Source organism: Hypanus sabinus, chromosome 13 (assembly GCF_030144855.1).
Source record: "Hypanus sabinus isolate sHypSab1 chromosome 13, sHypSab1.hap1, whole genome shotgun sequence".
NCBI lineage: Eukaryota > Metazoa > Chordata > Chondrichthyes > Myliobatiformes > Dasyatidae > Hypanus > Hypanus sabinus.
The window spans coordinates 95,111,327-95,127,932 of NC_082718.1; positions in this window are offsets into that span (position 1 = coordinate 95,111,327).

Here is a 16,606-nt window from a genome sequence, read left to right on the forward strand (position 1 = left end):
CCACGAGCCAGATGCTGATCAGTCAGGTCACGAATTATCCGAGCTTTACTCTATCTACGGTGCATTCCTGTGATCAAGCTCGGAACTCCAAATGAGGTCCGAAATTCCAAAGCTTTCACAGCTGTCCTTCAGCGCAGGTCTCCAGCACGGGATCTCAATTGAGGTAATTCCCAACCCTGTATGCTGGGGAAAATTTACATGCAGGTCCTGCGACAACTGGGCCTGGTTCTCCCTCCTCTATTTCGATGGCAATGAATAGCTGCAAGGGACTAATTTACTCACAGCTAATGCTGAATATATAAATACCTGCGGGTTTTTAAAAAAGTTTATGTGTTATGTGTTTTAAATTGTTTTCAGGTGTTTAGGTGTGTTCTTAAGTATTCAGGGATTCTCTTAATTTCTTTTTAATTTTAATAAGTTTTGTAGTTTAACTTTTGCACATTTTAACATATCAGAAACATCTGGCAGATTTCATAGCAGCAGCTAAGCCTGGGGGTGTTACTTGCTTTATTCACACAATTTTTTTTCAGGGTGGAGACTGTTTTTCAATCCCCTCCCCATTTCACAACATTGTGGAAGTTCCTGTCAAGCAAGTTGGCTCCAGGTCCTTGTGCTTTGTTCAGAGGTCAACGGTGAATGAGGCTCACCACTGGCTCATTTATTGGGACACAGCGCGGACTAGGCCCTTCCATTCCTTCAAGCCACGCCGCCCAGCAATCCCCCAATCCAATCTCAGCCCAATCACGGGACAACTTATAACAACCAATGACCAACTGTTACATCTTTGGACTGCGGGAGGAAACCGGAACGCCCAGAGGAAACCCACGCGGTCACGGTGAGAACGTACAAACACCTTGCAGATTGTGGCTATGTACCTTCCAAGTGAACAAAACATGCAAAAATGAATAATTTATCCTTGTATCGCCGAATAGCTTAAATTAGTTCCATCAGCGTACTTTTGTGTCCTAGTTTGTACATTCTCTGTGCAACCGCATGGGTTTGCCCAGCATGCCCCAATGCCTGATTTAATGAACTCCTGCAAAAATGATCCATGCAGCAAGCTCCCCCTCTCCAATGCCTGGTAGGATTAGTCAGCTGGAAGCCCGGTAGGCTGAGTTGCATTTTTGTGGTTGATAACAAGTTCAAGAAGAATGGCAAGCAGGCCTACCCATATAATTAATACCATAATACTTCCTGAATAGTACAAACACAGAACTAATATTAAGCTTCTAAAAATACTATGTAACCTCCCCTCCCGGGTCCCAAAGTGTCTCTTTTACGTTGTTGCTTCAGGATACAAGCATTTCCTTTCTCCTTGCCAGCTCTCCCTTTAGCTACCCAATTGCTTTCTGTGGCGCATTCCTGTGCATTGTCACAAAAGAATTTACAAAAAAAATACTTTCCGAACCCCAGCTGTTTAGAACGAGTAGATTTAAAACAAGATTAATTTATTGAAATTAATCCATTCTGAAAGATTGGTTTCTGTATACTGCACGTATTGTCCCTCACTTTGGAAGTGACTTACCCATGCCTACCTTTGAATCATTTCCAGAGAAATGGCTTGATACTTTGGGGGATTTTTCCAGTTCAACTCCAATATTCTTCCACTTATTATCTTCAGCAAAATCAGCTATTTTAATTTATTTTAAACATCTTCAGATGCATAGATTAGTTTTTGGTTTGTATAACAGCAAATTAAACTTTAATGATAATAAATAATCCCCAGGTATTCAAAGTCAGTCATTGATACCTGCATTTCCACTGATGTGTTTTATTCCCGAGTTACCCATTCATGCCATCCACTGGTAGATTCCATTGTGCTCCACAAATGTGATCCGTGACCTATGCACGCCATCTTCATTTTATATCTCAGAGTTCTATTGGTTAAAAATTTAAAAACTATTTTTCTCTGTTGAAATGCTATTTTTCTGGTTAATACCATAAAAATTTAAGCTCCAAGTAGTGACAGTAGTTAAGCCTTGGGAAATTCACTCAATTATATATGTGCCTGTGCATGGTGAGACAAGACTAATTTTCACATCTGAGCCTCCCATCTGTACATAATAATCTTTGGGGAAAGTCCTGAGTAAAAATACTGATAAAAACAAAAGCTTAGGTAAAGGCTTAAAATAATGCGATGTATCCCTCTGATTTCTCGGTCATTCTAACGGGCTGCATCACCGCCTGGGATGGGGGAAGGGGGCTAATGCACAGGATCTAAGTCAGCCGCAGAGAGTTGTAAAACTTATCAGCTCTGTCATGGGCTCTAGCCTTCGTGGTATCCAGGACATCTTTAATGAGCGATGCCTCAAAAAGGAGGCATCCATCACTAAGGACCCCCATCACCCAGGACGTGCTCTCTTCTCATTGGAACCATCAGGGATGAGGTACAGAAGCCTGAAGGTAGAGACTCAATGATTCAGGAGCAGCTTCTTCTCCTCTGCCTTCTGATTCCTGAATGGACATTGAATCCACGAACACTACCTCACTACTTTATTATTTCTATTTTTGCTCCACTTACCGTAATTCATTGTTTGATTTTCTATCATTACGTATCGCATTGTACCACTGCGCAAAGACAACAAATTTTGTGACATATGCCAGTGATTTTAAACCTGATTCTGACCTCCGAACCTCCACTTTAAATATAGTCAATGACCTTTTGCATGCCAGAGTTCCTGAGGAGACAATGGATTGTGTAGAGGGAAAGAGAGTTTAAAAGAAGGGAGCAGGGGAAGTCGGCATATTTTGTGCATTATAGTTTCTGAGGAGACATTGAATTGTACATTATTAGGTACTGAGGTCCAATAAAAGGAAGTTGGGCTTAAGCAGAGCAGTCATTGTGAGAGTGGGCCAGTGTTAGAGTGGGGAGTTGAGAGTTTGGCTCATCAAGGCTTTGGTGAGGAGAGGTATAGGCCACAGGTAGATTTTTTTTGTTCATTATTTATTCTTTCTTTCTTTCTAATTGCACATATATGGCAGTGAGAGTGCCAGACAGGGGAATACTCCTCTCGTGGGATGTGGGAAGGCAGTGGGATCTCAGTTGCCCCTTCGGATGACACCCGCAAGAAGTGTATCCAGCTGCACCTTCTGACCGACCTTGTCAAGGAGCTGCAGCTGGAACTAGATGAACTCTGGGTGGCTGAGAGGTTGATAGGACATACAGGGAGTAGTTACACCCAAGGTGCAGGATATAGGTAACTAGGTGACCATCAGGAGGATGAAAGGGGATAGCCAGCCGCTGCAGAGTACTGCTATGGGCCACTCCCCTCAACAACAGGTATACCTCTTTGTATTTTGTTGGGAGGGATGACCTAGCAGAGGAAGGCCTTGGTGGTCAGGTCTCTGTGGCTCAAAGGGGGAGGGGGCAGATGAGGCATTCATTGATTAGGGGAACAGAAAAGAGGTTCTGCGGACGAGAAAGATATTCCCGGGTGGTACGTCGCCTCTCGGGTGCCATGGTCAGCACATTTCAGGTCACGTCCACTGCATTATTAAGTGGGAGGCTGAACAACCAGAGGTCGTGGTCCATGTTAGTACCTATGATATACGTCGGAGGGATGACAAGGTCCTGCTAAGTGAGCCCAGGGAGTTAGGTGCTGAGTCAAAGGACAGGACTTTTCAGGATTGTGATCACAGGACTGCAACTGTGCCACATGTTAGTGAGGTCAGAAATAGGAAGATCATACAGTTTAACAGGTGGCTGAGGAGATGATGCAGGAAGGAGAGCTTCAAATTTTTGGATCATCATGCTCTCTTCCAGGGAAGACGGGACTCTACGGAAGGAATGGCTTGGACCCAAACTGGAGCAGACTAATATCCTAGTGAGAGGGTTTGCTAGTGTTGCTTGGGGGTGGGAGTTTAAACTGGAGTTACAGCAAGATAAGAACCAGAGCACCAGAACAGATAGCAGAGTGATTGTGGAGAAAGATGTTATTAAGTCTACATATAAAGTCAGGAATCAAAAGGATGAGCATGGTGGAATTAACGTTGTGAGCTGCATGTGTTTCAATGCAAGGAGTATTGTAGGGAAGGGTGATGAGCTCAGGGCAAGAAACAGCACATGGAACTATGACAGACAGACAGACAGAGATACTTCATTAATCCCAAGGGAAATTGGATTTCGTTACAGTCGCACCAGCCAAGAATAGTGCAGAAATATAGCAATATAAAACCATAAATAATTAAATAATAATTAGTAAATTATTCCAAGTGGAAATAAGTCCAGGACCAGCCTATTGGCTCAGGATGTCTGACACTCCGAGGGAGGAGTTGTAAAGTTTGATGGGCGCAGGCAGGAATGACTCCCTATGATGCTCAGTGTTGCATCTCGGTGGAATGAGTCTCTGGCTGAACGTACTCCTGTGCCTAACCAGTACATAATGGACATTGTGAACATTAGTGAGATTTAGTTCCAGTATTGGCAGGACTGGCAGCTCAGTGTTCTGGGGTTCCAATGTTTTAGTCGTGATAGAGCGGGAGAGATTAAAGGGGAAGAGCTGGCATCACCAACCAGGGAGAATGTCATGACGGTGCTCAGACAGGACACACTGCAAAGCTCATCGAGCGAGGGTTTATGGGTAGAACAGAGAAATAAGAAAAGTATAACCATGTTATTGAGATTATATTACAGATCACCCAGCACCTTGCAGGGTTTAGAGGAGCAAATTTCTGGAGAAGTTGCAGATTGTTGTGGTAGCAGGTGATTTTCCACATACTGACTGGGACTTGCAAACTGTATGGGGTAGAGTTTGTCAAATTTTTTTCAGAAAAGTTTCACTAATCAGTACATAGAAGTCCCAACTGGAAAGAGTATGGTACTAGGGCTCTCATTAGGGAGTGAGATAGGGCAGGTGACAGAAGCGTGTGTACATTAACACATTGCTGTACTAGTGATCATAATGCTATTATTTTCGTAATTATGGGAAAGGGCAGGTTGAGATTCTAAACTGGAGGAATGCTAATTTTCATGGTATCAGAAAGGATCTGGCAAGTGTGGATTGGGGCAGGTTGTCTTCTGGCCAAGGGGTACTTGGCCAGTGAGAGGCCCACAATGTGAAATTTTGAGAGTACATGTTCCTGTCAGAATAAAAAGGCAAGAATAACAGATTTAGAGAACCATGGTGTTTGAAAGATATTTCGGTCCTGGTAAAGAAAAAGAAGAAGATGCAAAGCAAGTGTAGACATGTAGGAAAAATGAGGTACATGAAGGTGCAGGATGGTTGCAGCATGGCCTAATTGGTGGACGGGCCCAGGCCCCAGAGCAGGGAATGAGCCAATGTTTGGCCATTGCTGGAGTGGACTTTCAGGCAATTGGATTTGTCAGAACCAAGGTGAAGTGAACGGAAGTGATGCAGAATCAAGGCAGTGAGGCCCAGCCCTAGGCCTAAGAAAAGCCCTGAGGGCTGATCAAATTAAGCATTGGGCCACACAAGAAAGGTGAAGTATGGGCAAAAATGATGCGGTGGGGCCCAGGCCTGAGAGGGTATCGTAGTGGCAGGTCCTATGTAAAAGAGTGGGGAAAGACCCAAAGTTTGGATGAGTTAAGCACCGGGCCAGATTGAAAAGGTCGGGGTATCGAGGCCGGAGGCAAGTAATGGGCGAGTTCAGCTTGTAAAGTTTACTCATCTCTGCACTGAGCTGAGGCTGTGGCCTGCAACTGATGGGCTCCTAAATTGACAGCAGTGTTGACTTGCCTCATGGCTCACTTTCATGAATTTCAGTTCTGAATGTTAGTTACTTAGTTTTATGGCTTGCACAATTTGTATTTTTTCTGTGCATTGGGTCTTTGATATTCTTTTTTAATGTGTTCTTATGGGTTTCTTTGTTTTGGGGCTGCCTGTGAGGAGACAAATCTCAAAATTGTATATAGTACACATATTTTGATAATAAATGTACATAAAACATCGAAGTTTGAAGAAATCAACAGGGCAAAAAGAACCAATAAGGTTGCTCTAGCAGACAAGTTGAAGGGGAATCCAAAGGACTTCTACAGATATAGTGTATTAAGTGCAAAAGGATAGCAAGGGACAAAGTTGTTCTTCTGGAAGATCAGAGTGGAGCCAAAAGAGATGGGGGATATCTTAGATGCATTTTTGCATAGATAGATAGATACATTTTTTTATCCCAAAGGAAATTAGTGTCACAGTAGCATTACAAGAGCACAGCTATACAAATATACAAATATTAGATAAGAAACCAGAAAGAATTTTAAAAAAATAAGTTACTTCAAACAGTCTAACAAGAGAGTTTCATCTCTTCCCCAGCTATTGGTTGACTCATTATGGAGCCTAATGGCCAAGGGTAAGAATGACCTCATATCGCACTCTTTGGAGCAGCGCAGTTTTCTTAGCCTATTCAAGTGCTCCTCTGTTCAGCCAAAGTGGCATGCAGTGGGTGAGAAACATTGTCCAGCATTGCCAGGATTTTCCGTTGGTCCTTTGTTCTACCACAGCCTCCAATGTTGTCCAGTTTGACTCCTATAACAGAGCCAGCCTTTCTAATCAGTTTATTGAGCCTGTTGGCATCACCCATGTTGATGCCACTGCCCCAGCACACCGCCACATAGAGCACTGTACAATCTGCAGTTATTTGGGAGATGGACAAAGAGTCTAGAGAAGTGTGGCAAAACAACAGCAAGGTCAGAGATAACAGCAGAGGGGCTGTTTGCAGTCTTCAGGCAAATTACGGTGGATAAATCCCCAGGGCCTGATATTGTGTCCCCTTGGACCCTGTGGGAGGCCCCAGCAGAGGTACTTAGAACATCCTTAGCCACATGTGAGGTGCCAGAGGTTTGAGGGAGAGCAAAAGTTTTTCTATTGTTTAAGAAAGGCTCTAAGAATGCGCCAGGAAATTATAGACCAGTGAACCTGACATCAGCAGCAGGCAACTTGCTGCGGGATCTAGTCCAGCTGGAAGAATGGGCTGAAGAATGGCAGATGGCATTTAATGCAGACAAGCGTGAGGTGTTGCACTTTGGGAGGACCAGTCAGAGTAGCCCATTCACAGTGAACAGTAGGGCACACAGGAGTGCAATAGGATACAGAGTCTAGGAATACAGATCTGGAATTCTTTGAAAGTGACATCACAGGTGGATAGGGTCATAAAGAAAGTTTTTGCCACATTGACCTTCATTAATCAATGTATTGGGTATAGGAGTTGGCTGTTCTGTTATATAAGACACTGAAGAAGTCTAATTTGGAATATTGTGTACAGTTTTGGTCACCTACCTACAGGAAAGATGGAAAGTCTGCAGAGAAAATTTGCAATGATGTTGCCGGAATTTGAGGACCTGAGCTGTAGGAAAAGGTTGGGAAGATTAGGACTTTAGTCCCTGGAACATAGAAGATTAAGGGGACATTTGATAGGGTATACAAAGCTAAGAGGAATACAGATAAGCTAAGCACAAACCTGCTTTTCCCACTGAGGTTGAGTGAGAATACAACTAGAGGTCATGGGTTAAGGGTGAAAGGTGGAATGGTCAAGGGGAACATGAGGAGGATCTTCTTCACTCAGAGGGTGGTGAGAGTGTGGAACGAGCTGCCAGCGCAAGTGGTTGATGCAGGTTTAATTTCAACATTTAATTTCAGCAAAGCTACTGAATCCAGAACTAGGAAGATTATATAGATTATTAAACAAACCCCATTTCCAGAAAAGTTGGGATATTTTCCAAAAAGCAATAAAAACAAAAATCTTTGAAATGTTAATTCACTTGAACCTTTATTTAACTGACAAAAAGTACAAAGAAAAGATTTTCAATAGTTTTACTGACCAACTTAACTGTATTTTGTAAATATACACAAATTTAGAATTTGATGGCTGCAACACACTCAACAAAAGTTGAAACAGAGGCATGTTTACCATTTTGTTACATCACCTTTCCTTTTAATAACACTTTTTAATCGTTTTGGAACTGAGGATACTAATTGTAGTAGATTTGCAATTGGAAATTTTGTCCATTCTTGCTTGATATAAGACTTCAGCTGCTCAACAGTCCGTGGTCTCCGTTGTCTGATTCTCCTCTTCATGATGCGCCATGCATTTTCAATAGGAGATAGATCTGAACTGGCAGCAGGCCAGTCAAGCACATGCACTCTGTGTCTACAAAGCCACGCTGTTGTAGCCCGTGCAGAATGTGGTCTGGCATTGTCCTGCTGAAATAAGCATGGACGTCCCGGGAAGAGACGTCACCTTGATGGCAACATATGTCTCTCTAAAATCCTCATGTACCCCTCAGAGTCAATGGTACCTTCACATACATGCAACTCACCCATGCCGGGGGCACTGATGCACCCCCATACCATCACAGATGCTGGCTTTTGCACCTTTCGCTGATAACAATCAGGATGGTCGTTTTCATCTTTGGCACGGAGAACTCGATGCCAGTTTTTCCAAAAACTAGCTGAAACGTGGACTCATCTGACCACAGCACACGATTCCACAGTCTTTCGGTCCATCTGAGATGAGCTAGGGCCCAGAGAAATCACCAGCGTTTCTGCATAGAGTTGACGTATGGCTTCCTCCTTGCGTAATAGAGTTTCAAGTTGCATTTCTGGATGCAGCGACGGTCTGTGTTAAGTGACAATGGTTTTCCGAAGTACTCCTGAGCCCAGGTGGCTATAATTGTCACAGTAGCGTGACAGTTTCTTAGGCAGTGCCGCCTGAGGGCTCGAAGATCACATGCATTCAACAGTGGTTTTCGACCTTGCCCTTTACTCACTGAGATGTCGCTGAATTCTCTGAATCTTTTCACAATATTATGTACTGTAGATGTTGAAAGACCTAAATTCTCTGCAATCTTGTGTTGGGAAATTTTCCTTTTGAACTGACTAACAAATCTCTCATGAATTTTGTCACGAAGGGGTGAGCCATGACCCATCCTTGCTTGCAAAGACTGAGCCTTTGATGGACGCTACTTTTATACCCAGTCATGATACCTCACCTGCTACCAATTAGCCTGCTTAATGGGGAGTCTTCCAAACCAGTGTTACTTGAATATTCTGTGCACTTTTCAATCTTATTTTAACTCTGTCCCAACTTTTGTTGAGTGTGTTGCAGCCATCAAATTCTAAATTTGTGTATATTTACAAAATACAATTAAGTTGGTCAGTAAAACTATTGAAAATCTTCTCTTTGTACTTTCATCAGTTAAATAAAGGTAAACATACCACAGATTTTTGTTTTTATTGCATTTTGGAAAATATCCCAACTTTTCTGGAAATGGGGTTTGTAGATGATAGATTACATTTATAGAATAAATAGAAGATTATTATACATGGCTAAGGAGTTGGTGTAGGGGGAAGGGCAGAAGCTTTTGAATCAGTGGGCTGTCTTCCAAGGAAGGTGGGACTTGTGCAGAAGGGATTTGCACCTGAACTGGAGGGGGACTATTACCCTAGCAGAAAGGTTTGTTAATGCTACATGGTGGGGTTTAAACTGGAGTTGCAAGGGGACGGGAACCAGAATGCCAGAGCAGTGAGTGGAGAGGTTGTGAGGGGAGATGTTGGTAAGACTTCAGACCCGAGCTGCCTATATTTCAATGCAAGAAATACCATAGGAAAGGTGGATAACAGTGCTGAAAATGAGGTAGCTGGTTTACAAACAGAGGCAATGTTAATGAGAAAAGGCAGTTGATAGCACAAAACTGCAGTCAACATGATGAGTTGCAACGTAAAAGGTGGACAAAATTAAAAAGGATGAACACAGGACTGAAGGTGTTATATTTAAATACACACAGTTAAGGGAATAAGGTAGATGAACTGGAACTATGCTACACTTCATCTACCTTATTCCCTAAACTATGATGTTGTAGGTATCAATGAATCATGGCTAGAGCTTAATGTCCAAGGATAAACGTTGTATCGAAAACACAGGCAGGAAACAGAGGGGGCGGCATTGCTCTGTTGGAAAAAATGATGTTAAATCATTAGAAAGAGGTGACATAGGATTGGAAGGTGTTGAATCATTGTGGACAGAGCAAGGGAGTTATACACAGACCCCCAAACAGTAGTAAGGATGTGGTCTGCAAATAAAAACGGGAAAATTCATGTCAAAGGGCAATGTTACAATTGTAATGGGAGATTTCAATATTGAATTGAATTGACTTTATTTCTTATATCCTTCAAATACATGAGGAGTAAAAATCTTTACCTTACATCTCCATCTGACTATGAAATGTAGAAATTATAGTAATTTGCAATAAATAGTATGTGCAGTTATATATACAACAGAGCAGTCAATAGAGCTTAGAAATAAAATTGTGTCAGTGACACAGTCATGGGTGAGGACCCAGCCCTGGGGGGCTCCTGGGTTCAGGGTCAGAGGCAGAGGTGAGGGAACCCACTCTTATCACCTGACAGCAATCTGATAGGAAGTCCAGGACAAGGCAGGGTGAAGGCCGAGGTCTCTGCGGCTCTTGTCAAGCCTGGATGGAACTATGGTGTTGAATGCTGAACTGTAGTCCAAGAACAGCATTTTCACATAAGCATCCCTCTTCTCCAGATGTGTAAGGATGGTGTGTAGTCCTGTGGCTACTGCGTTGTCTGTCAATCAGTTGTGTCGGTAGGTGAATTGTAAGGGGTCCAGTGTGGATGCTAGCATGCTGCAGATGTAGTCCTTGACCAGCCTCTCAAAGCATTTGCTCATTATTGAGGTGAGTGCGACAGGACGCCAGTCATTCAGACATGTTACCTTGGTCTTTTTAGGTACAGGGACAATGCTGGATGTTTTGAAGCAGGAAGGGACTCTACACTGGGAGAAGGAGAGATTAAAAATGTCTGCAATCACACCTGCCAGTTGTGCTGTGCACATCCTGAGTACCTGCTCTGCGATGCCATCCGGTCCCACAGCCTTGTGACTGTCCACTCACTGGAAACACCTGCGTACTTCAGCCTCAGAGATGACCGAGGTTCAGGGTGCATCAGCTGCTCTCCTCAGGGGCTCAGCATTGGCAACGTTGAACTGAGCATAACATTTTTTTTAGCTCAACTGGGAGAGAAGCAGCAATGTTGGAGGCACCACTGAAGTCTGTGACGATGTGCAAATTCTGCCATCGGTGTTGTTGGTGGAGTGTTGTCCCTGTATTGTCGTTTCACTGCCTCGATGACTTTGCATGGATCGTAGCTGCATTTCTGGAGTTCCTGGTGGTTACCAGCGGTGAAAGTTCTATCTCGCGCGGTGAGTGCAGCATTATATGGAACTGCTGATCCAGGTTTTCAAGTTTGGATAGACACTGACCGATTGCTGGGGGATAACGATCTTGATGCGCTTCTGGATGAAGCTCGAGACCCGTTCTATGAACTCCGAGACATGCTCATTATGAAAATATGCTGGCAGATTGGGAAAAGCAGGTTGGTACTGGATTCCAGGAGGGAGAATTTCCAGAGTGTCTATGACTTTTTCGAGCAGCTCATGGTTGAGCCCACTACAGGATCAGCTATTCTGGATTCAGTGTTGTGTAATGAACCTGTATTGATTGGAGACCTTAAGGTAAAAGAATCCTTAAGGGCAAGTGATAACATTATTATTAAATTCACCCTGAAATTTGAGAAGGAGAATCTAATGGCTGATGGATCAGTATCACAGTAGAGAAAGGGAACTTACAGAGTGGAGTTAGCTAAAATTGATTGGAAAAGAACACAGGCAGGGCTGACAGCAGAGCAGCAATGGCTGGAGTTTCTGGAAGCAGTTCAGAAGCCACAGGATATATACATCCCAAAGAGGAAGAAGTATTCTAAAGGAAAGATGACACAATCATGGCTAACAAGAAAATCAAAGCCAATGTAAAAGCCTAAGAGAGAGCATATAATAGAGCAAAAATTAGTACGAAGTTAGAAGATTGGGAAGCTTGATTCTGAAATGGTTCTGGAAGACTGAAAATTGCAAATGTCACTCCACTCTTCAAGAAGGCCAAGTTTGCAGATGATATGAAGGTTGGTGGAGGGGCAGGTAGTGTTGAGGAAACAGGAAGGCTACAGAAGGAGAATGTGCAAGGCAGTAGCTGATTGGCAGGAGGAAAAGAGTGGGAATAAAGGGAGCCTTTTCTGGCTGGCTAACTGTGACTAGTGGTGTTCCACAGGGGTCTGTGTTGGGACCAATTCTTTTCATGTTATATGTCAATGATTGAATGATAGCATTGATGGCTTTGTTGCAAAATTTGCAGATGATATGAAGATATATGGAAGGGCTGGTAGCTTTGGAGAAGTAGAGAGGCTACAGAAGGACTGAGACATATTAAGAGAACGGGCAAAGAAATGGCAGATGGAATACAGTATCAGGAATTTATGGCCATGCACTTCGGTAAAAGAAATGAAAGGGTTCTCTATTTTCTAAATGAAGAGAAAATACATAAGACTGAGGCACAAAGAGATTTGGGAGTTAATTTGCAGGTTGAGTCTGTAGTGAGGAAGGCAAATGCAATGTTAGCATTCATGTCAAGAAGGCTAGAGCATAAAAGCAAGGATGTAACGTTGAGACTTTATAAAGCACTTGTGAAGCCTCACTTGGAGTATTGTGAGCAGTTTTAGGTCCCCTATCTTAGAATGGATGTGCCAAGACTGGGGAGGGTTCAAAGGAGGTTCATGAAAATGATTCTAGAATTGAATGGCTTGTCATATGAAGAGTGCTTGCACCTCTATTCACTGGAATTCAGAAGAATGAGAGGTGACCTCATTGAAACCTATTAAATGTTTAAAGACCTTGATAGAGTGTATGTGGAGAGGATGTTTCCTATGATGGGAGAATCTAAGACCAGAAGACACACCCTCGGAACAGAGGGACGTCCTTTTAGAACGGAGATGAGGAGGAATTTCTTCAGCCAGAGAGTGGTGAATCTGTGGAATTCATTGCCACATGTAGCTGTGGAGTCTAAATATATATTTAAAGCAGAAATTGATAGATTCTTGATTGGTTAGGGGCATGAATGGATACGGTGAGAAGGCAGGAGATTGGGGCTGAGTGAAAAATTGGATCAGCCATGATGAAATGGTGGAGCATATTCAATGGGCCAAATGGCCTAATTCTGCTCTTATACATTATGGTCAATAGAATTTTGGATAAGTACGTAGATAGAAGGAGTATGGAGGGTTATGGTTCAGGTGCAGGTAGATAGGACTAGATAGATTCATGGTTCAACATGGACTTGACAATCTGAAGAGACTGTTTCTGTTCTGTAGCGTTCTATGACTCTATGACACTATGACTTGGCTTCTACAACCATCTGTGCAATGCATTCCACAGGTTCACCACTTTTTGGCTAAAGAAATTCCTCCTCATCTCTGTTATAAATGGGTATCCCTCTATTCTGTGGCTGTGGCTCTGGTTGGAGACTCACCCACTAGTCAGCTCCTTTATTCCTCAAATCTGGAAGAATTAAATGTGTTCAGATAGTGACATCAGGTAGCCTAAAACTATCCAGCTCAATGCATATGAAACAGATTTCAAACGTTGACTTGCACTCCCAATTCTTCAGGGTTATGAGATTCTTAAATCCCCCCTGAGCTCCTACATGCAAAATGCTAGAAACTCAATCTTCAAGAATGTAGTATTAAAAGTTTCTAAGCTAATTAATTTCATTAATTTTGTTTATATGTGCCATGTCCTATGACTTGGGCAATCATGGTCTTTCCATGACAATGATTGTTCTTGGCAAATTTTTCTACAAAAGTGGTTTGACATTGCCTTCTTCTGGTTGGTGTCTTTACAAGATGGGTGACCCCAGACATCATCAATACTCTTCAGAGATTGTCTGCCTGGCACCAGTGGTCGCATAACCAGGATGTGATATGCACCAGATGCTGATATGAATGGAGGTGAGAGGGTCAAACTGTCCTTCCAGGTGAGGCAACTTTTCACCTGCAAATCTGCTGGGGTCATCTATTGTACCTGGTTCCCCCAGTACAGCGTCTTCTGCTTTGGTGAGACCCTTCACAATTTGGGGGATCGCTTCTTCAAGCAGCTCTGCTCCATCCAACAATAACAAATTCTCCTGATGGCCAAAAGGTTTTAATTAGCATTCCCATCCCCATTCCAACATGTCGGCCCATATCCTCCTTTTGTGCCATGATGAACCTTCAGGGTTGAGGAGCAACACCATTCCATCTGGGTAGTCTCCAATCTGATAGCATGAATATTGATTTCTCCTTCTGGCAAAAAAAAATTCCCTCCACCCTCCCCTTTTCTTCAATTCCCCACTCTGGCATCTTATCTCTTCTCACCTACCCATCCCCTCCCCGAGATCCCCTCCTTCTTCCCTTTCTCCTCTGGTCCACTCTCCTCTCTTATCAGATTCCTTCTTCTCTAGCCCTTTACCTTTGCCAACCGCCTGGCTTCACCTATCACCTTCTAGCTATCTTCCTTCAACTCCCTCCACCTTTTTATTCTGTTATCTTCTCCCTTCCTTTCCAGTCCTGAAGAAGGGTCTCAGCACCAAACATCGACTCTATTCATTTCCATTGACGCTCCCTGTTCCTCCTACATTTTGTGCGATTATAAATATTATTCATGTTTTTTTTTGGGAATACTACTTCCAGGATGCTATATGCCTATGATACATCACAGTGTTCACAAGAAAAAGCATCATTACACCTGTGCATACATGTACTTGTTCATATGACAACAAACTCAACTTTGACTTTCGACTGTGATTGTGTAACAGCCAAAGATGAAGTTAGCATTTGGACCAGATGAAGAGCAAAATTATTAAATGATCTGAGAAATTGTCTAATTTATTACAAAAGTTCTGTCTTCTAGAGAAAACAGAAATCAATGCTTTACCAGTAGTTTTATCTCCATACAATAAATAAACCAATATGGTTGGTAAATAGCAGTGGTATAAGTGACTATGGAGTTGGACAATGATAATTTTAAAAAGAGCAGAGAGAAGTAAATGGGTGCAAATGAAGAGCTACTACTGAGAAGTGCTTGAAAATTGGCCAAAGTTAGGAATTAAGAATGTCATAAATCCATGTGGGCGGTGGGGTACATTTCTAACAAAGGAAGTATAAGGTGCTCCTTCACCCACTAGCCTGTAGGCACATTTGGACGAGGTGTAGCACCTGCTTAGCCCCCTGATTAGGGTCACGTGAAATCATGGGAGCAGGAGGTGGATGGTCGTATGAGCATCTGGTGTATATCACAAGTCACGTGCGACCACTGGTGCCAGACAGATGATCTCTGAAGAGTATTGATAATGGCTGGCGTCACCCATCTTGTAAAGACACTGCCCAGAAGAAGGCAATGGCAAACCACTTCTGTAGAAAAGTTTGCCAAGTACAATCATGTTCATGGAAAGACCATGATCACCCACATCATACGACTCAGCACATAATAATGATAATGAGAAAAGCTATGTTAATTTGGAAAGTGGAAGTGGTGTCGGGGGGTGTCATGCAGTGGCAGTTAAAGGATGGGGTGTGGAGGAAAAACCATTGTTCAGTAAATGAAGAGCAGAATCAGGCCATGTGGAGCTAAGAAACCACAATGAGAAGAAAATATAGCTGCAAGAAGTTCATAGACACACCCAGACAGCAGTGATAATGTTAGGCATCATACCCACTCAGCAGCCACTTTGTTAGGAATGGGAGGTACCTTACAAAAAAGGCACTGAGTGTAAATTAGGAAACTAGAGGGGCATATAACAAGAGATATGCCGTATTTATAGGAGGTCTATACTTCAGTTAAGGACTGGGCAAATCAAGTACACTCTGATAGTGAGGAGGAGTAGTTCTTGGATTGTATCAAAGATGGTTTGGTAGAGCGACATATTCAGGAATGGGGAGAACAAGGTATTTTAGATCTACTAACATTCATTGACAAAAAAAATTAATTAATAGTTGTGAATAAAGAGTATTTGGGAAAGAGTGATAATTATATCATGGATTTTTTAATATAAAGACGGGAAGTAATATTGGTTCATCTGAAATCCATTTTAAATCCAAACAGAACAAACTACCAGAGTATGGGGGATGTAGGAATCTTTGCTAATCTTTAAACTATTATGAAGTATGAAACAAATAAAAGCTAACCTTTAAAGCATTAATGTAGATTATAAGTTGTCTCCTTTAAGGGACAAAAGCCCAAAATGAAAGGTGGTCAGCCATAGCTAACACGGAGTGTTATCAGAACAAAGGTAAAGCCTATAACTCTGCCAAAAAGAGCCACAAGCTGGAGGATTTGGAGCATTTCAGAAGAGAGCAAAAGAACCCCATGAAACGGGAACACACACAAAATGGAGGCACTCAGCAGGCCAGGCAGCATCTATGGAAAAAAGTACAGTTGACATTTTGGGCTGAGACCCTTCAGCAGGAAAGTAGATTGCAAGGTTAATCTGGAAAAAGGATTGTAGAAGCTTTTATAGATACTTCTAAAAAAATGTACTGATTAGCTAATGTTAATATGATTTCCTTAATGGATTGCAATAGAAATTATATTGTAAAATAAGGAAATAGCAGAGAAAGTATATAAGCATTTTGTGCCTCTCTTTATGCTTTATGGAAAAAGCATGGCAAACTTCCTGAAAAAGTGAAGAACAGATCCTGATTAAAAAGGGAATTGAAACAAATCAATATTGATAACAGAAAAGGAATTGGTGGAAACTTAGGGGATTAAG